This window comes from Molossus molossus, unplaced genomic scaffold (genome assembly GCF_014108415.1).
Source record: "Molossus molossus isolate mMolMol1 unplaced genomic scaffold, mMolMol1.p scaffold_m16_p_20, whole genome shotgun sequence".
In the NCBI taxonomy this organism is placed as follows: domain Eukaryota; kingdom Metazoa; phylum Chordata; class Mammalia; order Chiroptera; family Molossidae; genus Molossus; species Molossus molossus.
Genome location: NW_023425356.1, coordinates 52,112,392 through 52,137,467, shown reverse-complemented (window position 1 = coordinate 52,137,467; position 25,076 = coordinate 52,112,392). Strand labels below are relative to the sequence as shown.

Sequence of the window (25,076 nt, the reverse complement as noted above, 5' to 3'; positions counted from 1 at the left end):
CTTGTCGTCCACATGCCCCGCGCAGAAGGTAAATGCGCAGATCCTCATTACCTCACGCTTCCCTCCTCTTCCTCCCGGCCAGGCCACACACAGCCAGCCGCGCTGCAGGGCTTTGCAGTCTGCCAGGCCTGCGCATACAGTTGCTTTATCTTCTTGAAAGAAGGACAGGAGGAGAAAGGGAAGTGAGGGTAGTGCCCCAAGTGAAACCCACAGGGAGGGAGTGACTAGAGCCGCCCAGCCCGGGGCCCAGGGCAGGAGGAAGGAGCCGCCTGCTCCCATTCTGCTCCGTGCCCTGCGTTTTACAAATAATAGCTGGTTTACCCTCCTGTCGATTAATGAGTCATTTCTCCTCTCTAACAGAACAGACAAATGGGAGTAAGTTTAATTGCTGAGCACAGTTCTTGTAATAATGAGAAACTTGTTAATCTCCCTGTGTCCTGTTGGATGTTGGCTCTTTGGTGTCACGTGGACGGCTCGGCTATAGATTTGTTGCCTTACGTGTCTTTTCATTGGGATGGAACTGAGAAATGACAGGGAAAAAAGCTTTAAGTGGCAAATAAGAAAAGGATAGATGTGGAACCGAACCCGAAAGTTGGGAGATGAACTGTTGAAGTTTCATGTTGCACAGACTTACTGCGAGCCTGCCCATGGGAAAGTTCCAGAGCTGCTGACACACAGCACTTGCGATTGAAGGGAGCCTGTGGATCAAGCTACTTGCCTGCAGTTAACCAGCTAAATGCCATCAGGGTAGCAAGTGTGCTGAAATAGCCTGAAGCCTCAATTCACTGCAGAGTTGAACTATCTAATGATTGGAGGTTTGGGCTATGGTTTTATTTATTTTTATTCCTTCAGAGAAATTGGATAGTCAGTAAGTGGTTTGTGGTAGGGTTGGGGGGGTGGCGGTGGCAAAAGAGATGGAAGAGGAGGAGTGGTGAAGGGGGGAAAAGGATTATTATTTTCTTTTTCCATATTATTTTGTAATCAAAACTTGGTTTCTGTACTCGGTAGCAAAATGAAAGGCAAGAGCTCCTTGCTCTGCACCGTGTTGGAAGTCGCCGTTCCTGTAGCCGGGGCAGGACGTCCTGAGTGTGGGCAGGAGTCTCGGAGGGGAGACTCGGGTTCTCCCCTCTTCTTGCTGTGCTCTCTGGTCGTAGGTGGGGTTGTTTGTCTGCTTTTGTCCCTTGGGGAGAAATCGCTTCACTGCTGAACTGTGGCATCCCTGTTGTTGCAGCCATGCTGACTTTGCTGGGGACAGTTGCGTTAGGGGCAGAGGGGAGTAAAGCCTCCTTCCTACTGGATGCGCAGTCTGCTGTCACCCTGCCTGAACACAGCTGGGCCCCACACGTGGCTGCACCAACCTCCTTTCTCTGCTAGGCTGAGGGGCCCCTGCACCAGAGGCACGCATTGCGGCCCCACATGTGGGCACACTTCTGTGAAGTGAATGAATGGCTCCTCGACACTTCCCAGGTGTGATTGCACCTTCTGAGTCAGTACGGATCTGAGCACATTTCAAAGGTTGTACTCTGACTAGGTGAAGGAAAGCTCACGCTTTTAATTACTGAAATAATTTAACATTTTAGGACCTTGTGGCTTTAAATTTGGATGTAAGTTTTAAAAACATTTTGAAACATTATGCTAGTAATATAATTAATAATAGTAATTAGGAAAATAATAAAGAATAAATTCATAACTGGGAAGTGGAGAGGCTTCGAAAGTAATGGACCACCTCTTTCCCGGAGGCCCCCGCGGAGCCACGGGGCAGCTCCTGTAGGATGCTGGACGTTCTGTGTCTGTGCCAGAAAGCTGCCTGAGCGCTGCGCCCTCGCGGGGTCTCCCGCGGAGAACCAGACTGGAACGGTGACCTAATGCGACCGGCCGGCCAAACCTGCGCTTACTGAGAGTGAGGGCGTGAGCTTTGGAGCCCTACGCTAGCTCAAGGGCGTGGGGCTTATACAGAGTTGCTGTGGGTGGCTTTTTTTCTGACATGGGTAGGTTTTGATTTAGAAACATCGAAGGGACCAGCACACTCTACCCTGGGGAGAGGGATGTGCAAGGACAGGAGGGTCTGATAAGCCAAACTTCAGAAAGTGTCTGGAAGGCTTGGAATGGGAGATGGAGAAAAGAAATGAGTGCAACACCAAGAAGACAGTACTTTATAGACATTTGCGATTTGTTTCTGCAGACACGCTGAGAAGAATGCAGGGAGAGGTAGGCGCACGGGGGTGGTCCAGCACGTGCGTGCTTCCTGCTTCATCTGGCCGAGGAGTCGACATGGATTTTTCTATTTTTAAATGGGGAAAAAAAGGAGGAATAGGATTTCACGACACATGAAAATTATATGAAATTGAACTTTCTGTGTCCATCAGTAAGTTTTATTGGGACACAGCTATACCCACTTGTTTCTGTGTTATCTAAGTATGTTTCTGTGCTGTCCTGGTATGTTTGTGTGTTATCCTGATATTTTTCTGTGTTACCCTGGTAAGTTTCTGTGATATCTGGGTACTATCTGTGGTTCTTGTGCTGCAGGGCAGAGGACGGTAGTTGCAACGCGATTCACAGCCCAAAGCGTTTATCCGGCCTTTGCAGAACGAGCCGCTGTCTGAGGACCACCGCAGTGGGCACGGTGGGCGGTGCAGCTCTTCCCAGACCAGGCGTGCTCACACTAACGTCTCTTTCATGTGCTCTTGTTTTTGCTCATCAGGGACCAGTGGCTTCTGAGTAAGTTGTTGCATTAATTCTGCTCTCAGCAGAACATTCTCCGGGAGGTTGTTCTGTGCCGTGCAGAAACCTTGAAAAAGATAGTTGACCTTGGGCTTTTACAGGACACTTAGTTTTTTTAAGGTGAGGGTCAAGATGGGTTACAAACCAACTTGCTTTGCTTTTGTTTGAACTTATTGGAATGCAGGCTTTTGTGAGCACCTGACCTTTGTCATTGAGATGGTTTCCTTTGCAAGCTCTTTCCACAGTCTCAGTTTTTATTTTCAGCCGTGACTCAGCCTGGAGGGGAAGATGGCCCTGCCTTCTCGCCCTCCCTGGGACGGCAGGTGCTGAGCCGCCAGTCTCCGAGGGCCCTGGCCGTCCTCCTGCGGAGGCCGCTGGAGTCCGTGTGTGCTGGCCTGTGCGCAGCAGCACGTGCCCCTCAGCGCTGTCAGCCGCTTCCGCTGGCCAGGTCCACTGTGCCGTCCTGGGACCCGCGGCATTCCCGCAGAGTCCCCCACCACCCCAAGCTCAGGGTGTGAACGCTTGGCGGCCCCATCCCCCAGGAGCAGGGTGGAGTTACTCGCCTTCATCGCATCTGTTCAGATGGAGGAGTGTGAGTTGTGTGTTCTCCAGAGGCCCATTTCTAGAGCAGCCTTGGACTCTGCATGAAGCTCTGGGAGCGCTCAGCCGGAGCACAGTGCTCAGCCTGCGGTGGTCTGAGCACGGGAAAAGGCCAAGAGCTGCAGTGCCCACGTGTAAGGATGGGGCTGGGGAAGGCATTCCAGCCCACGCTTGTACCGTTATGGTTTCCAAGCTGTTAGCAGTGAAGATCATTGTAAAGGTGGTGTTTATTATTTGAAGGGGACATGTTGGTGTACTGTGGCCCAAAAACTAGTTCTGGATTTTAAGTGAAAGTTTATTGGAAGCATTGGAAAAAAATTCCTACCCTTGTACAACATGCTTTCTCTGTTGTTTTAGTCTGTAGATTTGGACAAGCGCTTCCGTAAGGGGTGGTCCAGTAGAGGGGGGACCAAGGATCGGAAAACAAAGGAACTGGAGCACTTCCATCTTGACCACTGTAAGAATTCAGATGTGTTAGGCATTCATTCAGCTAGTTATTTATTGAGAAACAGCTGTGTTCTAGCCCTGTGCTGGGCTCACAGAGGCCCTCCGACCCTTGTCAGACAGGAGACCACGGGTCTGCGCCGTCTCTGTCTCCCCAGTTTGTCTTTTGTGCTATGACAGGAAACAAAGGACGAGAAAATAAAACAGATGAAACCTTGACACTGTCTGGGATCCCAGGTTATGAAATCCTGACCAGGTGGAGTGCTGCCGAGTTCCTTTACCCACATTTGGGGGGCAGGGCCGTCGGGGTTGCACCTGGGTTCCAGCTCCCGACCGCCTGCGCTTCGGTCCTGGCGCCCGGTGTCTGTCGGGGTTGCATCATCTCTATGGAGGGCTGTGTTGAGGAGAATGTCCTCCGCGTGCAAAGAGCAGCGATTGATCCGCAGCGAGGAAGGGTCCCTGGATGTGGCTGTGTGGGGAGGAGCACTGGAACTGGGGAAGACGGAGAGACTGGACAGGGCCGTGCAGAGCAGCAGGCTCCTGCGTGGGCCCCAGTGGAGAACAGCCCGAGGAGCGCGTGGACGCCCGTGCACTAGGACCTGGGCAGCGCGGTGCTCGACTCTGTGAAGGGGCGAGAGCTGCTGGGGTAACAGAAGCTTGGTCTGCCGGAGTGGAAGAGAACACCGGGAGCCAGGGTTCGCTGGAGAGGGGGTTCAGAGCTGGAAAGGGGAGCTCGGAAAGGGGGGTGCTAAGGATATCTGTGTGGGTCTGGAGCACTGTCCTCAAAGGACACATTGCCCCTAGGGAGAAACTTGATGGCTGGTGACATTGCTGATTGCCTGACGGGAGACGGTGCTACTGGCTTCTAGTTATCAGAGGTTGGCTTACTGCTGACCACCCTGCAGTGCACAGGACAGTCCTGATAGTCGAGAGCCACCTGACCCTTGGTGTCAGCAATGCAGGTTCCGAAATCCTTGCTGGCACAGGTGCGGTGAGGGTCCCTGTGCTTGTAATGTCATCTCCACCCACCACCCAGTGCACACATGTGCAAATTTAGCTCAAGTTATTCTTGTTCCAGCATCTCCTGTCACTCTGCAACCTGAGGACGCTGGCCTGTTCCACACTGTCTCCCTGCCAGCCTAGGGGGAGAGGGTTAGAGGGTGCTCTAGAACTGTTAGCAAGGATCTTTTCTAGACACTGTGTGTCTTGTGCAGCACTCCTGCCTCTTGAAGGCACTCTGCACACCAGGCAAGGTGAGCGGTGAGGAAACTGAGTAAGAATGACCAAGTTCACGACTGAAGCAAGAAAAGTCCAAGCCTGAAGACCTGAGAGCCTTGGCATTCATCTGTGGGACAGTGTTTGAAATCACCATGAAGGTTTAAGAGAAGTGTGATGTGGTTGGGGGGGCGGGGTGACAGTCTGCAGGTGAGCTGGAGGTTTGCCTGCTGTGGGGTTGTTCTGGAGTGAGGCAGTGTGTGGAGGGACTGATCAGGAAGAAGACAGGGCCGTTTCCTTTGTATCCCGGGCCTGTGAATTCGGCTGTCAGCAGAACCTCTCCCATAGGCACATCAGACTCAACATATCTAGACTCATTCTGAACCTTCATCCCACATTTCCCTTCTGTACTTTCCCTCTGTGGCTCCACACCTTCCTCAGTGGCTCAAGCCTGAAGGTGGCGGTCATCCTGGTCATCTGCTTCATTTAGTGATAAATAAAAATGACCCTGGGCCAAAAGTGCTCAGGGGCAGAGGCAAAAGGTGGCCTTTCTGAAGGACTGTACTAGCAACCCAAGCTCCTCAGGTCAGTTTTCCAAACACGAGTCTGGAACCCCAGATTGCAGGACCCAGGGAGGAGCAGGCAACGTCAGACACGCAGCACACAGCCAGTGAGAGAGGCAGAGCCCACGTCCCCGCCGAGGACTTCAGTGTATTGGAATGCATCACATTCGGTGTTAACATTAAAAATATTTTAATAATAAAAGGGGATTGAAAACATGGGCCAAAACAAAGCATAAAAGTGGCCACGCAGTTTTGGCAAAGACTCTCTAGGATGGAAGTAGATAGTCATCGAAATATAGGGACTCAGTGAAAAAAGTTAATTAGTAGGCTAGACACTTTTGAAGAGTGAATTGATAGGTCTCGGGAAATTAACCAGATATAACAGCAGCGATCACTGTAGCAGTGGATGAAAGGTAAAATGTGAAAGAGAAGTTGAGAGAGAGCAAGAATAGAATGAGAAGGTTCAAAATGAATCTAATTGGACATCCAGAAAGAATAGAGATAGTTCTCAGCTGTTATCAAATCAAATACATACTGGCTGAGAATTTTCTAGAACTTATGAAAGACCTGAATTCTCAACTTCAGGACGCACCATGAAACCCCAAGCTGGATAGATATAAATTCTATTCCTAGGTATATGAAACTTGAGAAAATAAAATATAAAGAATACCTTAACAAGGGTACAGGAGAAATAGATAATTGCCCATAACGGAGCCCCTTTTCCCCACACTCAGGAACAGTGGAAGTCTACAGACAGTGAGCTTCTAAAATGCTAAGAAATAACGACCAGCCTGAACAGTTTTAGCCAGCTAAACAGAATAAAAATGAAATGACACCTTTTTTCACAAATAGAACACTGAATTGGCTCCCCTCATAGCTCTGCTAGAGGAATTTTAGAGGATATGCTTACAAAGAAGGACCTTTAGCTCAGGAGGAAAGCGTGGGAAGCAAGACTGAATGGTGAGCAAAGCAATTGGCAGCGCAGGTGAATCTGAGTAAACTCCACACACCTGTCTGAAGACCTTGGCACATAGAAGTGCTGGCCTAATAGATGAATGCTTCATCTGTTTCCTGGAATAGTGTGCTTTCTTGTTCTACCACGGCAAGGGGAGGAATTGCCTTCTTCCTCTGGGTTTTCCAAGAGAAGCTGGACTCTCAGTAGGACTCCCATCATGACTCGCCTTGCTTTGCAGAGATCAGAGACACAGTCTCTGGGATGTGATTTGGAATGGCTGAGTTTCTTGAAAGCTTTGCATCTATTTATAGGCTGCTGTGCAGGTTTTAACTTGAGTATTAGCTAAGTTTACCCCCATTTCCCAAGACCCTAAATGTCAGGCTGGGTTTACAGTTGGAATCGGAATTTCTGCTTATAATGTTCTCAGATTTCACATGAGTTAACTGGAAGACAGTTCTAAATGTGCTGTTTCTGAGAGCCCGTGCTGATCTAGGAGAAACAGACAGATGGCTGCAGCAGAGCTCAGTAGTCTTGAACTGGCCAAGAACAGACCAGAAGTCATTCTTCCTCCCTTATGTCCTGACTTTGCAAAAGAAGTATTTGCTAGTCAAAAATGTTCTGCCTGTGGAGATTCAGACATGCTATCAGGAGAACAGCAGGATTTGGGTAAGAGGGCTGCCTGTATTCAAGACCCATAGATGAGTTCTGTCAGCACACATTCCTCTCTCTTTTGGAAATAGTTTCTTTTAAGGAGTTTTGTTGTAGAATTATACCAATATTCATGATCTAAGATTTATTGACTTGCTAGACACCATTCATTCATTTAACACATAATTTTGATGCCCGGCCTGTGTGGCTCAGTGGACTGAGCATCGTCCCATGGACGGAAAGGTCCTGGTTCGATTCCCGGTGGGGCACATGCCTGGTTTGAAGCTTGATCTCCAGTAGGGGGTGTGCGGAAGGCAGCCGATTGATGTTTCTCACATCGATGTTTTTATCTCTCTCTCCCTTCCTCTCTCTCTCAAAAAAAAATCAATAAAAATACATAAAAACAAGCAAATATTTTTTCGAACACCTGTCAGGTTCTCCCATGCACTGAGGTTGCCACAGTGAACAGGACCAGTAAGGTGCCTGTGCTCTGGGCACTGGCCTTCTAGTGGGGCGAGGAAGCAAGTTTAAAGATGAGCAGAGCAGAGAGGGAATAAAGTAGGGGCATAGTAGTAACTTGGGAAGGGGGATACATTTTAGACTAATCGCTGGGGAAGGTCTTGCTGAGGAGATGACTTTCAGACAGATGCACGATCAGCCAGGAGAGACCCCCCCGGGCAGAAGTATCTGGGTTGAAGGAGCAGAGACTGCGAGAGCTGTGGGCCCACAGGCGCGGGGTGGGTGCTCCTGCGGCGCGCTCAGCGCTGTGTTCACGCAATGGCTCAGCTGGCCTGGCATCTTGTGGGGTAGCTGTCATTTTATGATGGTGTAGAAAGTTTCGGGAAATTATTAACTAGTGTTGTTATTACATGTATGCGAGTGCAGAGCTAACTGCTGCGCAGGACTGAAGAGAGCTGAGACTGGAAACCGTAACTCAGTACTGTCAGGTGCACGTCACAGGACCCCATTTTAGGGATTGCGACATGTCCGGGATGTACAGGAACAACAGTTCTGCAAAGTTATCAAACATTAGTGTCTGGCCGTGTGGCTCAGTGGGTGAGTGTAGACCCATGCACTGGTTCGATTCCCAGTCAGGGCACATGCCCAGGTTGTGGGCCCAATCCCCAGTGGGGGGCATGCAGGAGGCGGCCAGTTGATGTTCTCTCTCATTGATATCTCTCTCTCTCTCTCTCTCTCTCTCTCTCTCCCTCTCTTCCTTCCTCTCTCTCTAAAAAATCAATAAAGGAAAAAAAATTTAAAAAAAGAAAGAAAATAAATGCTTAGTATAGTCTGAAAAATCTAATTTCAGTTTACGAACACACAATTAGTAACTCTTCGTAATTTACATATTTGTTCTTGGTGGGTTGCTTTAGGCTTCAGGTAGTAGAAACTGCACCAGGCTGAACAAGGGAATCTGCGTGGCTCACAGGGCTAAGAGACAGCAGCGGCAGGGACAGCAGGACAGGGCTCCATGCTACTTTGCCCTCAAGTTCTTTTCCTCATGGTTGCAAAATAGCTGCCAGCAGCCGGGGAACTCTGCTTCCTGTTCATGTCCAGAGAAAGGAGAGTGACCACTCATCGTTCTCCACGCAGAGAGAGCAACTACCCAGAAAGGCCTAGGAGCTCTTTCCTTGGCTTCAGTGGCTGGAATTGAGTAAAATCCTGGATGCAGTCCATTCCTGAGCAACTCGATAGCTTTGGGGCTGGGATTGATCATTCTGTTCCTTCTCTTGAGCCGAGGTCATTGGCTGAAAGTCATCGCCCTTCTCCCTCCAAGTAGGAGAGTGGGAATAGCAGCCAGCATCCCCTGTGAGGGTGCAGCCCACAGAGAGCCATGAGGGTCAACAAAATTAGCACAAAGACAGTGCTCCGCAATCACTGACAGTGAGAAATGGGCTAAGGATGGCCCCATAGGACCACCAACGTTTAACAGGGAGAGGAGCCTGGGAGCCAGAATTTCCAACTTCAGTTGCAGAATGAGACAGAAGTGGTGACCAGAGGGTTTGTTTCTCATAACATTTCTCTTTTTCCAGAAGAATAATTATTGGACATACGTTAAGCTTAGAAACTGAGATTTGGATTTACTCCTTAAGCAAAAACACCCCTAAACATTTAAGTAAAAAAGTCCCTAAAATTGACACATATTTTAAGAAAAGAAAATGACAAGCAGAAGAAAAGTCAAATGTGTACTCTTTTTAGTTTCCTACCTTGTGTGTAAGGTTAAGAATCTGACCTTTGAGTACAATTTCATCGGCTTACAAAATAATCCCGGGAGTAAGTAAATAAACACTTCCTTTGAATTTCATGGATTTAAAAAAAAAAAAAAAAATTGTCACCGGTCTTCAATTAACTTAAAATATAGTTTTAGCCCTGGCTGGTTTCGTTCAGCGCTTAGAGCATCAGCCCATGGACCACAGTCACAAGTTCGATTCTAGTCGAGAGAGTGCACCTCGGTTACGGTTTGATGCCTGGCTCTGGATGGGGTCATGTGGGAGGCAGCCAGGCGATGTAGCTCACACCGATGTAGCTCTCTCCCACCTTCCAGCTCTGTCTGAGGATATCCTTGGGTGAGGATTAAAAAAATTAATCCTCACCTGAGGATTTTTTTTTTTTTTTTTTTTATCCTCACACGAGGACATTTTTCCATTTTTTGTTCAGATAGAGCAGGAGGGAGAGAGAGAGGAAGAGAGAGAGAGAGAAACATTGATGTGAAGGGACACATCGAGTGGCTGCCACCCGCACGACCAACCAGGGCCGGGGACAAACTGCAACCGAAGTACGTGCCCTTAGCGGGAACCGAACCCGGGTCTCTCTGTACCGCAGGCCGACGCTCCAACCGCTGAGCCAAACCGGCCAGGGCACCCGAGGATATTTTTTTCATCCACACACACACACACACACACGTATATGTATACACATATATATATATACTTTTAAAAGTGCATTTTGCCAAGTGTAATACTGAAGGTATTTAGCAGTTTATTTTTAATTTTGAGCTGCAGAAAACTATTCAGTTGGCTTGAATTCATGAATTCTACAAGCAGATGGCATGTTTGATTTACCCAGTGTCTTGTCTTTTCTCCATTGGATCTCGGTCTCTGGTCACTTAAATGTACTAGCTCAGCTATTTCTTTGAAGTGCTGCCCACGTCTTAAAGGAAATTGCGAGGGAATTGTGAATGGTGCACTGATGCGACAGGGAACGAGAAGTGTATCTGGTAACGTGGAGGCAGCATCAACGGGTTGGATACTAAGGAAGAACTGCCCCCTTGTATGTGTTTTTTAAGTTTTCATTAGTAGTGAGGAATGTTATGACTTAAAACTTCAGAGTCATCCCTACATATACATAGGACATCTTGGAAAAGTTACTCTTTTTTCCGTATAAAGAGATAGATGGTTAGGTCTGAAGACGCGGTGGGTGGCTGTGGGTTATGAACGCAGGGATTGCGCGCTTCCTGTGTAGGAGCCTGGTTGCCTGGAGTCATCACGATGGACACGAGTTCTCTGTGCGTCAGCTGCTCATCTCTGGTGTCTTGTAGACCATGAACACTAGCCCGCACACCCCATTCGGAGGCCACTGAGTTCTCCTTTGCATTTGGTTTGTTCCTGCACCTCATTTATTTTCAAAAAGTGAGGTAAAGCATTGCAATTCCTATTGTATCTTCGTCTCTGAAGCTGGTACAGTGAATCGTGGTTCTCAGACTTGAGTGTGCATCGGAATCTTCTGCAGGGTTGGTGGAAACACAGATTTCGGGGCCTGCCACCCAGAGTTTTTGATTCAGTAGATTTGGGTGGAGCCCAAGAATGTAATAAGTTCCCAGGTGATGCTGGTGATGCTGAGCCAGGTACAGCCAGCCCTTTGAGAATCTCTGCTGCAAAAGCATTAACTTTCGATAAAAACAACAAAAGGTCATACTCAGTTTATTTAAGGAAAAGATACTCCATATTAGCTGCTTTTTAGATTAGATTATATACGCCCCATGTTGGTTATAGCATTAAGTGACCCACAGGGATTGCGCTCTGAAAATATTGTGTGCTTTTATTATGTAAAAAGAATCGTCACCATTTGGTAATTGGCATCTTGTAAATTTTACAGATCCATTTATTGCTGCTGTGACTGAAAGCTGCTTTGGGGTAGAGGAAAATACTTGGCGTTATTTTGCTTGATGTTTCCAACAAAGATGGGATTTTTTTTTTTTTTTTTTTTGTATTTATTCTTTACTAAGAATAATTGTTATTTCACTCATTGAGCATTAGAATTTTTCCAGCCACGCTGAGGCCACACAGCCTCTCGCCATCGCCAGCTGTGCGTGTGTCTATGGACGTGCAGTGGCCCCGCAGGATGACTGTTGTAAGGACCACAGCTGGCTTCTTTGCATTCTATTTAAATTGGGGAGATTTCAAAAAAATGCAAGGTCTGTAGATGAGCCAATGGACAGCCAGAAAGAACTTGTCAGTTTGTAACCATCTTATGGTGAAGGGCCGGTGGGTTTTCCTTATTTGTTACAGTTTCTGCTCTGGAGGGTTTGGGGTGGGAGGTGCTGAAATTTATATTTGTTTTGTGTATTTATTTGTCTCAAGGTGTTTTTTGTTTTGTTTTAGGCATATCCTCTTACAATTAAATGATTTTTAAAGAATGTCCTTAAAGAACTTAAAGTGCATATAAATCAGACTTTTCTTGTCCAGCGAGAAAGACTTCAGTTTTGTAATGTAACAAAGTGTCTTAGTAAATTTCAGACCACTCTTGGAGAGTTTGGGAAGAATTATATGTTGATCTTTACTTTCATGGATTCTAAGCTAGTATGATCCCTTCTCTCACAAAAGTAACTCCATTTATTTATTTGTTTGTTTGTTTATTTATATCCTCACCCGAGGACATTTTTCCATTCTTTGCTCAGATAGAGTGGGAAGGAGAGAGGGGGGGGGAGGGGGAAACATCGCCGTGAAAGGGACACATCGAGTGGCTGCCACCCGCACGACCCTATCAGGGCCGGAGGCAAACTACAACCGAGGTACATGCCCTTAGCAGGAACCGAACCCGGGTCTCTCTGGACCACAGGCCGAGGCTCTAACTGCTGAGCCAAACCGGCCAGGGCCAAAAGTAACTCCTTTTAAAGAAGGCAGTTTGAACTATTTACATACTTGAATTTTGTTTGCCCTATTGAATTAAGTTTTTGATTCACAGTTTCATGAAATAGGAACATCACAAATGTATTGGAAAAAAGTATATGGGGTGGTGACATGAGCACGGGCACAACGTAAAACATAGGCAGTTTTCTTTAATCAGTCACAGTGCTCTGTCTGGTCACTGATTTATAGCAGCTACACTGTTGCAGAAATTCAAACACAGCTGTGGAGCGCAGGCAAGTGGCAGGCAGAGGTCAGTGCCGGTTCCAGCCCCACTGCCTCGGTGAGCCTGAATTCAGAACTCTCCACTGGTCAGGATTCGGAGGCCTCGTGCCGAAGAGGCTGGTGGTCAGCCAGTGATGGCGAGCGAGTTTCCACACCTGTGTGCCAAGTGTCGCTCTCCCTCATTTTCCAAAGACAAAATGTGCCTTGTACCTTTTCTCAGAATACTTGACCATGATAGCAACCTATATGATCTATCTGTGTATCTGTGTATATATCCAAAGCTAATCGAAGTAAATACTCATAAATTGGAGGGAGGGTCATGTTGGGAGTGTGTGTGTTTGCATGAAATGTTCCCTTTAAAGAAAATAATAAGTGGGCCGTTTTATCCAGCTTCATGAAAGAACAACACCTTATGATACATGTTCCAAGAACTTTCTAATCGGCCTCCATGTTCCTGCATTAAGGGCAGCTGCTAGTCCCTCTGTTGTAGACGTGGAAGTGGGCACAGTGCGGGGTCCGCCCAGGCCAGCAGCCCACACCTCGATGGGCAGTCAGTCCATGCCCTGTGTGTGATCTTTCCCCTGAGAGTGCCAGGTTACTCATACAAGTCACTCAGTGTTGCCTTTTTCTCTTTTTGTATTCATAGACTGGAAAAGTAAGAAGAGCTTCCCTGCCTTGTTAGTTACCCACCTCTCAGTTGTCAGTGATCAGTTCAAAGAAAGAATGCAGTCTTTCTATACCTGGTAAATATTTTCTGCTAATACAAGCCTCTGATGAATCCAGGTGTTATGATGATTGCCTTTAATTTTATGGAATGACTATAAGAATGACTTACCAAATATAGCAATATTTTCTTTTTAACTCTGAATTTTGTCTGCTTTGATATGAATTGCTTGGTGGAGTGGTGCTCGGGACACTTGGGCCTTTGCCATCGTGGAGGGCACTGGGGATGGGCCCTCATACTTAGAAAGGGCTCTGGTTTCTTTAGAAAAACTTGGGAAAGTAATGCTAATTGGGTTTATTCTGTGATACTATAACTTTAGCAATGATCTCTGTATGGTAGTTTAATTGAAGTATTCTGTAAATAATGTTTTATAAGATTAATCTACGTATCAGAATGTTATAGCCTACATTTTACCACTTTACAAATTGACCTAAGTGAAGATCAGAGAGGTCAGGTAACTTGCTTATGGAGGTTCAGCTAGCCAGTGTGAAGATGAGATCAGAATCTACACGTTTTGACTCCCAGAGTGCCTTTAGAAATTCTTTTCTTTTAAGTACCTTAAATGTAGATTAACATGCTTAAGAGAATAAACACACTGTAGTGACAGTTCATATGAGTTTTCCCTTTGTTTAACTTAAAGTGTTAATGTGGGAACAGAGAAGACAAAGGTTTTCTTCTACATCCAATATTTTCTCTATTAACAACAGTGTAACAACTGTTAATTAACTACTAAGTGCCATGGAAGTTTTCAGACATTTTATTTAAGCCCGAGGAGCACCCTTAGGCACATTATTGTATCTAATGTACAGAGAAGGAGACTGAGGCTCCGGCGGAGAATCCTGGAGGTTAGGATGTGAGAACTGGAGTTTAAACCCATTTCCCCCTGATTGAAGCTCATACTAAGCTTTGAAGCTGCTTTATTTTTGGAATTAAAATATAATTATAAATCCAGCCCATTCCTGGCTAACTAATGTACTGAGCCTGACTGTGGAGCCCTGTCCTCCCCGAGCTCACGCATCCCTCACGCATCGAGCACGGAGCATCCAGAGGCAGACTGAGGAAGTGCAGCGACCGCACCTTCCCCGTCGTGGTTTCCGTGCAATCCTGTTTGCCGTCTTTATGACGAGGCTCAAAGGTGTAGATCGTATCCCCTTAAAAAGGTGTTTATGAAGTATTTGTACATTATGAGCATGCTTTAACTAGAGTAAATGAATTTGAGCAAAGGTGTATTTTGTATAACTGAACATTTGTCTCCATGTTTTTACTTTTATAGTTGATCAAGCAATGATTGGTTTCCCAAAATATTTTAAAAACAAACCTTTCAAAATTAGGTAGGACACCTTTAGTGAAAAAAGTTGATGCTACAGCAAAGAATTGTATTAAAAATTAATACATTTCATGTGTCTGGTTTGCTTGGAAAAAAGAAAAGCTCACACACATATATATATGTGTGTGTGTGTGTGTGTGTGTGTAACATTTTAAAAACATTTAATGATACAACTGTCCAATAATTATTTTATTTTTAAGATTAATACCTTCCCCTGGTATATGCAATAACTATTAATAACAAGCTTCTATAAAACAATACCCAATTAATATTTATTAGGGCAAACCACCTGCCAGGCTTTGTGCTAAGTAGTTTACATGCATCATCATCTGTCCCTGTCTGTCTCAGCTACCTACCCAGCTATTGGAACACACTAGCTGATTCTGTTCTAAATTCTACTCTTTTCAACTATCATTATATTATGAGCAATTTGAAAAGAACCAAAAATATAAATGACAGAAAGTAACCCAGTTCTACGTGAGTTAGTATAGAAACCCACTGCTGGAAACAACGCTCAAACCACCTCAAATGTCTGAATAGGCAGAGTTTACTCAGGATGACGATAAACAATAGTAAATAATACCTCAGGATAAACGTCAAAGAAAAAGGTTTGCAAAACACTTGAAGTTGTCATAAAAGTTTTCAAAATACTAGTAAGCATTTCCATTGGCTGTCTCCAAACAACATGTAAAATAATCTTGGGGAAATAGACGTACTCTGCATTCTTACACTTTTTTTGTTATTCCAGTTTTTATGTTATTTAATAGCTAAACCTGCTACCAAAACCAACAAAACAATCATAAAACAAAACTACAGAGCAACATTATTTGTGAATACATATTAAATATTGCCAAATAAAATATTATCAATTGAGTCCAGCAGTAAGGTAGGTATAGTGATTGATAAATAGAATGTTATTGTTAGTATAAAAGATATACATTCTCCTTTTAAAAATAACTCAGGAAAAATAAAAATCACTCAAATTTTAATTTCCAACAGATAATCGATACTAACATTTGAAAATGCAGGAATGCTTATACATTCTTATAATTAACCAAGGACTCATTCTAATACCAAGTGGGAAAACTATTATTACTACACATAAAATTAATTAACTAACTAACTAACTAACTAAAAATTGGGGGGAAATAATTATTTGTTGATTAGGGTTTGCTCATTAGCTGTTGTTAAAAAAAAAGCCCATTATCTTAAATGAAATTGTAATGTTGAGATTATAAAGTAAATTCCTTCTTCTTTAGTTAAATACCCAGAATACCTGAGTTTGTCCAAACCAGGAGAAGCTTTGCCTTAAAGCCTGAGTCACCCACTGAGATTCACCTTTCCCAGGGGTCTTTCATGACATTGCCACCTGCTGGACAAGAGGGCAGGAGGCACAGAGTAGAGCCCTCAACACTGCACTCGGAGTGGCTCACGTCACGGAGCTGTGTTATTCCGAGCGGGGTGGCGCTCCTCCCGCACGGAATTGTCATGTATGTGCATTTCAGTCTCTGCTGTTCCAAGTGAGGAAAATCTTATATTTATTAAATATTTATCAAGAGATTATACTATCATTGTCATTTTTATAATTCCTTATCTTAAAATTAGCTTATAATCTCATCTTAACTTTAAAACAACCTTAATTTTTAAAGCAACAACCAATGTTTCAGTGAGGAAATTAAGTTCAGGTGTTGGGTCAGCTTCCTTGGGCCACCACGACAAGTACCACGAACTGCGTGGCTCAACCACAGACGTGTTGTCTCGGGCTCTGGAGGCCAGGGTTCAAGGTCATGGCGTCACCAGGACAGGGTCCTCTGTGGGGCAGAATCTGTTTCTTGCCACTCTCCCTCCACGTGTGTCTGTGTCCCGTCTTCCCCTTTGTACAAGGACAGTGAGGCATTGGATGGCCCGTCCTCGGGCCCTCACGTCCACTCGCTCGCCGAAAGCCCGGCTTCCAGGAAGGCCATGCGCAGGGTGCTGCGGGCGGGCCTGTGGCAGCTGTGAGGGCTCAGTTCACGGGCGTCAAGGCTCCGCTCGGGCCCCTGGGTGGACGAGGCACAGTGCTGCGCTGCGCTGCGGAGGTTGCAGTTCGCAGAGCGTGTCAGCATCCCTGTGACACCGACTGTCCGCTCTCCGCTGCCCCTGACGTCAGTGGATCTCGCCTACAGTGAGCTGAGCTTCCAGCCCCAGGACAGGGGGAAGCAGGGAGAGAGCAGCGGGCTTCTCACCGGAGCGCGGAGGGCTGGCCGGGCCTTGTCAGGGGCGGGGAGCTCAGATTCCCCGCTCTGTTTCCAGCCGCACGTCCTTCAGGGATGAAGACGGCATTCTTGGATGAAGGGAGACAAAGAGACTTCGTCTCCGGCAGAGCTACCTAAAGGAGTGGCTAAGAAATGAGCTGCTTCGTTTTAAATCCCCCAGGACATGCTCAGGACTTGTGTGCTGAAAACTGCAAAATGCCGATGGGAGGAATCCAGGAGGCTGGAGAGCAGTGGACAGCTCTCAGCACAGGAAATGCAGTTCTCCCCGCTAGGTGTACAGGGTCGAGGCGATTCCTGTCAAAACCCCACAAGCTCTCTAATAGGAAGATCCTGAGATCAGTGTGGGAGTGGAAAGGAACCAGATATTTAACACCATTTGAAAAAGAAGAATCAAGTGGGAAGAACGCGTCTCATTTCCAGACTTCTGTAGCTGGGGACCTGCCTGAGGCTCGGGCAGCGTGACCGACAGTGATCAGCAGAGCGGAAGGGAGGACCGAGAAGCAGAGCCAGACCAGTGCGGCCACCTGCTTTGCGACAAGGGCAGAAGAGTTCAGCAGAGGAAGGGCAGTCTTTTTGACAAATGATTTAAAAATAAAACCCTTAACCCAAACTCTGCACATAAGGGAAAAGATAGAAAACATCTTCAGGACACGGAGCTTGGTGAACAGCTTTTAAACACGACGTTGACCGGGTCCATACAACTAAAAACCTTTTAACTAGACTTTATCAAAACTCTGAAGAGAATCAAAAGACAAGCTTCACACTGGTAGAAATGATTCGCAAAGCATATATCTGATGAAGGACGCTTATCTACAGTATATAAAGAACTCTTAACACTCATCCCTAACAAAACAGTCCATTCGAAAATTAGGATGTTTAGAAAATCCCAAAGAAAGGAATAGGCGCGTGACTGAAGAAGTATGGGCTGCAGACAGGCCTGTGAAGATGTTCGGCCATCTCGGCCACTAGGGAAACGCTAACTAAAGGCCAGCGTGAGGGGCCCTCACACACCTACCAGAACAGCTGGCTACAAGTGGTGACCCTGGGTGACTCCACCAGACGCTGGTGCAGCTCGAACACCTTGAGCCCTCATGGTGTGTGTGGGTGTAAAATGGGGCAGTCATTCTGGAAAAGACGTGGAAATGTTTATAAAAACTAAACACACACTTGCTCTATGTCCCCGCAACCTCATTTCTGTGACTCACCCCAGAGAAATACAAAGCATGCTCACAGAAGCATATGTACTGCAAATACTTTCTCCAGTGCGGAGCTGGTGATCCTATGTGCATCCCCACTGTGGGTGTTTATTGCAGCTCGATTGTCATAGCCCGGAACTGGACACAGCCCTAAATCCTTCCAGAGGTCTCTGGTTAACAAGCTACGGTACATCCACACCATGGGAGACTGTCGTCAATAAAAAGAAACACATCGGTGACATGTACAATGTGGGTGGACCTTAAGGGCATTATGCTGAGTAAGGTATGCCAACCCGATGTTCATGTGCTGTCTGACCCATTGTACTGCTCTCAGATTAACACGAGTATGGATGTGGGTCGCAGGGCAGGGGTCAAGGTGGAGGAGCAGTGAGCGCGAGGGGCAGACATGCCTGTCACGGGGAAGCAGGACCAGAGTTGTGACTGCAGAGGTGGGCGTCAGTCCGCACGTGTGGTAGTGAAGGACATGGAAACACACTGTGTACTGATGCCTGGTCCCGGAGTTTGAAGAACACATGGTTGTGTGACCTGGAACCAGTGCAGGACACCGAGTGAGGGTGCAGGAGACCCTCTTTCAGATTCCTGTGCATGTCTAACTGCTTCAGAACAGAAAGTCGTGAACAGAAGAGGGGTATAGTTGCTGCAGGGCTCCAGGGTACCAGAGAGTCACCTCCCAACAATGGGGTGAAGAGGTGAGGCCATCACTGTGGAAGTGTCTGTAGGACAGGCCCACTTTCCAGGTGCTGAGCGGAGGAGGGTGTTCCGGCAGGCTGGGAGGGCGCTGTGGAGGGACACCACTGGGCTGCTGACACTGTCAACATGCAGTGCAGCGCCCAATAGCTGAAGAACATTTCAGCTAGTTGAGTGGAAGAATGTGTGTTTAAGTTTTGTTTCTTGCATGGAACTCTGGGGTACTTGTCACCCTTGTATTGTCACACAGACTCATGAAGACATAAATTACCAACTTCAGAAAATAAAACAGTAGTTCAAAAATGCATGAGAATAATCAAAGCAGCATGTGGCTTTAAATAAAACAAAGCCTGATTTTCACAGATTTAAGAAATGGAAATCAGAGAAAGAACTCTCCTAGTAGCCAGGGACGTCACGACAAATCGCAGGCCTGTGCTGAGCCCTGCAGTCACACGTTCTTTTACAGCATGGATCCCCACACTCTGTGATGACATATTTAGGAGACTTGCTGTTCAGGGTACGTGGTCTGTGGCTCGCTGTTGAAGCCCCGGAGTCTTCTCGGCGCCAGTGTGTGCGATCCGTGCCTTAGCGGGGCCGGACTGCAGAGAGACAGTTACGCACAGGCAAGATGGTAAGGTCAGCGAGACTGATGGGGTCGTGATGGTAGAACTTCAGTAGTGCCCTGTGACATTGACACTTTCACCATGAAAATGTCAGGGTTGGATTTGGTAATGACAGTGTATTTACTGGGTGCAGTGGTGGGTCGAGCGTCCATGGGCCGTGCACATGGCTGCAGAGATACGCGGTAGCACAGGTCGCAGAGGGGATCAGAAGCATGTGCACTGAATACTGGCTGCCTCCTAGTGTGGTGGCTTTCTCCATAAGCCACCGCTGAGCTGACAGGTCAGGCTGACCGACTTGGCACCGTCTCTGCCCCAGCAGAGGCTTGGTGCTCACTCCTCAGTGGCCTGAGGCACGGATCGCACACACTGGCTCGTTCCCCAAGAGCTCACAGATCTGCTTCTGCTAGTGGGTGGTATGGTCGCCCAGTCGGCTGTACCACTCACTTCAGTTACACGTGTCAGTAATTATTACATACACCAAGGAAAAGAAAGTGATGTTTCTGTGAAAACTCGAATGCAGTGAAGACGTGGTGAAGGGTAGCACTGAGAGTGCTGTTGAACTGGGCTGGAATAGGAGTGCTGTCGATGTCAGGGATCGATTGTTCTAGAGGAGAGGAGGGAAAAGATTCTGCACTCCGATGGCCTCCCCTGTCCTGAGTTCTTGTCTTTTTTTTTTTATTTTTTATCCTCACCCGAGGACATTTTTCCATTTCTTGTTCAGGTAGAGTGGGAGGGAGAGAGAGGAACAGAGAGAGAGAGAAACATCAATGTGAAAGGGACACATCGAGTGGCTGCCACCCGCACAACCGACCAGGGCGGGGGACAAACCGCAACCGAGGTACATGCCCTTAGCGGGAACCGAACCCGGGTCTCTCAGGACCGCAGGCCGACGCTCTAACCGCTGAGCCAAACTGGCCAGGGCTCTTGTCTTGCTTTTAAAGCACTTTTTCAATCTGCAGGAAATTCATGAGGTCTATTTAGTAGGTTGGAAACAGCAAATGAAAAAAAGGAATGTAGCCCTGGCCAGTTTGGCTCAGCGGTTAGAGCGTCGGCCTGCGGTCCGGAGAGACCCGGGTTCGGTTCCCGCTAAGGGCACGTACTTCGGTTGCAGTTTGTCCCCGGCCCTGGTTGGTTGTGCGGTGGCAGCCCCTCGATGTGTCCCTTCACGTCGGTGTTTCTCTCTCTCTCTCTCCCTTCCTCTCTCTCCCTCCCACTCTATCTGTACAAAAAATGGAAAAATGTCCTCGGGTGAGGATAAAAAAAAAAAAAAAAAAAAAAAAAAAAGAAAAAAAAAAAAGAAAAAAAGGAATGTAGCCGTGGCTGGTTTGGGTCAGCAGTTAGAGCGCTGGCCTGCGACCAGAGTCCCAGGTTCGGTTCCCGCTAAGGGCACGCACCTCAGGAGCAGTTTGTCCCCGGCCCTGGTTGGGGTCGTGTGGGTGGCAGCCACTCGATGCGTCTCTCCCACATCGACGTTTTTCTCCTCCCCCACCCCCCTGCTCTATCTGAAGATAAATGTGAAATAATATTCATTCTGTACACATTATACACAATGTGAAATGTGAAGATGTGAAAAGCTTGAAAAACGAAGCGAGAGAAATCGAACTGGAAGATCAGACTGTGCATTCAGGGCGTAGTTTTCATCCAGGGCAGAGAGGAAACGCAACCAGTGGTCCACACTGGAAGCAGGTTTGGTCCGACATAAAAAAATTGGTGAATGAAAGTATATTTTTGAACTTTGCATTAAAATGAAATGTTTAAGATGTACATAGTGGCTTTATGGTATTTATTTATTAAAATAAATTTTTTTTTATTAATTTTTATTATAGGTGTTTCTCCTTTTTCCCCCATTGACATCCTCCTCCCCCTCCCTCCCTGCCCTTTCCCCAGTTTGTTGTCCATGTCCACTGTTCATGCACACATGCATATGAGTTCTGTGGTCTATCTCTCCCCCACCACCCCCTCTTCTGGGGATTGTCAGTCTGTACCCCACTTCCACGCCTCTGGGACTACCCCATTCCTCAGACTGTTATGTTCATTATATTCCACAAATAAGTGAGATCATATGAAACTTGTCTTTCTCTGTTTGGCTTATTTCACTTAGGATGATACTTTCCAGGTCCCTCCATGTCGTTTCAAAGGATAAGAGATCTTTCTTTCTTACAGCTGCGTAGTACTCCATTGTGTATATGTACCACAGCTTTTTTTTTTTATCCTCACCAGAGGACATTTTTCCATTTTCTGTTCAGGTAGAGTGGAAGGGAGAGAGAGAGAGAGAGAGAGAAACATCGATGTGAAAGGGACAACACATCAAGTGGCTGCCACCCGCACAACCAACCAGGATCGGGGACAAACTGCAACCGAGGTACGCGCCCTTAGCGGGAACCGAACCCGGGTCTCTCAGGACCGCAGGCCGATGCTCTAACCGCTGAGCCAAACCAGCCAGGGCTACCACTGCTTTTTTATCCATTCGTCTACTGGTGGACACTTGGGCTGTTTCCAGATCTTAGCTATTGTAAATAGTGCTGCTATAAACATGGGGGTACATATATTCTTTCTGATTGGTGTTTCAGGCTTCTTAGGGTATATTCCCAGAAGTGGGATCACTGGGTCAAATGGAAGTTCAATTTTTAATTTTTTGAGGTAACACCATATTGTTTTCCATAGTGGCTGCACCAGTCTGCATTCCATATGGTATTTATTTTAATTTTACCTTTTTTTTTTTATCCTCACCCGAGGACATTTTTCCATTTTTTGTTCAGACAGAGTGGGAGGGAGAGAGAGGAAGGGAGAGAGAGAGAAACATCGATGTGAAGGGACACATCGAGTGGCTGCCACCCGCACGACCAACCAGGGCCGGGGACAAACTGCAACCGAGGTACGTGCCCTTAGCGGGAACCGAACCCAGGTCTCTCTGTACCGCAGGCTGACGCTCCAACCGCTGAGCCGAACCGGCCAGGGCTAATTTGACCTTTTTGATTGACCAACTACAGATCTGTGTCCTGGGATAAGACTTCTGCACATTTTATTTTACTTACGTTCCTCTCATGCCTCCTTGTTTTGTTGCAGTCACTACTCCCCCTGCCCCCTCTGCCACTCAATAGTAAATGACCTGAGAGGCATTGTCTAGGCTCCATTTACTTTTTTGTGAAATAAGATTATGAGTATTTATTGTCCTCTTTCCCATGGAAACCACCATTACATCACATATCGACTCCAAACTAGGTGTAAAGTGAAAGCTGTTAAATTGGATTGATTCGTGCTGAAGTGTGAATGACTGACAATCCCCCAGACCTCCTGGAAACCCAGAAGAACTTTGTAAGGGTCTCTTTGGGTCCCATTTTCCTCTGGTATTCCAGACCAAGAGTTTCACCTGAGACAGTGAAGCTCTTGGTCTGCTCCCTCCTCCAGGTCTGACGCCGTGGGCGGTGCAGGGGAGTGGTGGCAGCCAGCCTCCTCAGTCCTGGGGGGCCTGGCCGCCTCCGAGAACTGAAGCCTGCCGACTAGCACGTGTGGGGCCTGGATCCAGGTGCCAGAGAGGGAGTTTGCTCACCCCATTGTCGCAGGGCGGGCTTCCTATGACCCTGGACAGCTGCGTCTCAGGGTCTCGGGGTCCCAGGGCTGCTTCCTCCTCTTTCCCCTTCCTTTTCCTGCAGGGAGATGGGGGCTGGGGGGTCTTTCTGTGGATACTGGCCTGGTAAGCATTAGGCCCCTGCTGTGCAGAGGCCCCCGTGGGACCCTGGGCTCTGCAGTACCTTTCAGCAAACGCTCCTTCGTTGGCAGTGATTGTGTAGCAAGCAGTGTGGTGTCACTGCTTCTGCACGGAGGGAGGAGGTGAGCTGCAGAGGTGTTCCATAAGGACAGGCGATAGATGCGACATTTTGTGACGGCAGGAGAGGGGGAAGGAAACATTTATTGATGTTTACTGTGGTCTGGTCACATTCGTCATTGCATCTCATCTTTCCCCAGCAAGCAGAGCTTGTATAGTCTGACGCATTCTGCCTTAAAACTCGTGAATTTCGTACGCTGTTCCAAACTGTAGTCTTGCTTGTTTAATGCAAAGTGTTATGGGTTATGATTGAATAAAACTGATGCTCTTGAAAGCTGTCCCATGTCTGTCTCATGTCTTGATGTCTCCCTGGTACAGCTGCCCTGACAGGCTTGAGCAACTTATCCTGGCAGTCATGTCATGAGAAAGACATTGTCATTTTACAGACAGGAAAACTAAGGTTCAAAGAGGGAAGGCACGTGAGCGCGGAGGTGCTGTGGGGCCGTGTTCGGTGTCTCCCCAGGCGCTCCCCTCATATGCGCTTGGTGATTCTGTAAACAGAAGAACCAGCCATACCAATAGAATGCTGGTCTGAAAGCCGAGAGATTCTTGGTTCTGTTCCCAGCTGTCACTGACTTGCAAGGAAATCTTTTTAAGATCCTTTATAAAAATCTTGTCTTTCATTTCCTCATATGCATGTTGAGTTCATTTCCAGCCTTAGTGTTGGCAAAAGTGACATATTTTTTAAAATCGGACACTTGGCGTGCTCGGAGACCAGTTCCAAATCAAAGCAGTGATTAGCGGGATAATACCCCCAGGAACTCTCCAGCCTGGTGCGCGTCTGTGCGTCTGCACACACTTGACTTTAAACATGAATCCTTGTCACCACTGTCGGTCTCCTGGCCACACTGAAAACAAGCTCTTTAGCCTTGCCTTCTTTGAGCCCTTCCCCCACGCCTGCCCCTCCCCGAGTGCACAGCTGGTCCATCGTGTAGGAGAGCCCAGAGCTGAGGTTTTCATGTCAGCAAGTCTGATTTGAAGTCCCAACCCCACGCTGCTTGTGTGACATAGGGCAGAGCACTCCGGCTCTCTGTGGCTGTCCTTTTTAAAAGGCATCATAATGTCCACTGCATGTGGTTTCTGTGAATCTTCTCCTGCATCATCTATGATTCGAACACAGTGTCGTCATATAATGCCCCAAAAGTTTGGGGTTGATGTTTTACCTTGTAAATTCTCTTGAAATTGAATAGATGTGTTATTTAGCAGGGTGTTATACACACACACATTTATTCATATCTGTTAAGTAGAATTTACTTGAGATACTAAGTAATTCCATGATTTACACGGCCCATTTTCTGATGATTGTTATTGTAAGCAACACACTGTCTTCCACTTTGGATTGAGTTTGATGGGGAAGGTACCACATACCTTGTGCTGTTCAACTAGTGGAGTCCGTCAGCACAGTGCACAGGGATTGTGTAGAGCCCCCCCAAAGGGGGTTGTACAGGCCCTGCCCTGCTTCTGGAGTTCCACTGTTGCCTGCTGGGGTGACTTTCCCGGAAGGCGGGTGCATGTTAATATCTGGAACCTTTCCTATCAGTCGGCTAGCACCATCTTGACAGTCCTGTGTTCTGCTGCTACCTTGCTAATTGTTCCTTGGGATTATTTGGACTGTGTAGAAAGGTTTTTGCAAATCCTCTTATTACTGAAGTCATTGTTGCCAGCAGGAATAAGATTAAAGGTGCTTAAGTCGCCAGAGTTGTTTCTAATTTGTACGTGTCATTTTGGTGGTTTTAACAGAGCCCTGTCGCCTGTCCCTCCCTTCTCCCCAGCACCATCTCAAGTCAGGTCTGAGAAGCCAGGCCATTGGAAGAAATCTCATTTCATCCTCCTAATTATTATGCTGGCACTCCGGAGATAATTTTTCCCTTCATGCACTGCCAATTAATATGCAAATGGACTGATAAATATTTATGTAAT

The 25,076-nt window shown here is 47.0% G+C and overlaps 1 protein-coding gene across 2 annotated transcripts in view; it reads left to right on the top strand.

Annotated features, from left to right (window-relative positions):
• The window catches only part of POU2F1 (POU class 2 homeobox 1), a 103,725-nt gene that overhangs the window by 28,982 nt on the left and 49,667 nt on the right, over positions 1–25,076 (top strand). The window contains exon 1 of one of the 2 annotated variants that reach the window (XM_036272933.1): positions 13,144–13,240. The exons of the other annotated variant lie outside the window; for it this stretch is intronic. The gene's annotated coding sequence lies outside the window, so the exon portion shown is untranslated. Of the gene's footprint in view, positions 1–13,143; positions 13,241–25,076 lie in introns of those variants that run through there. 2 annotated transcript variants of the gene reach the window in all.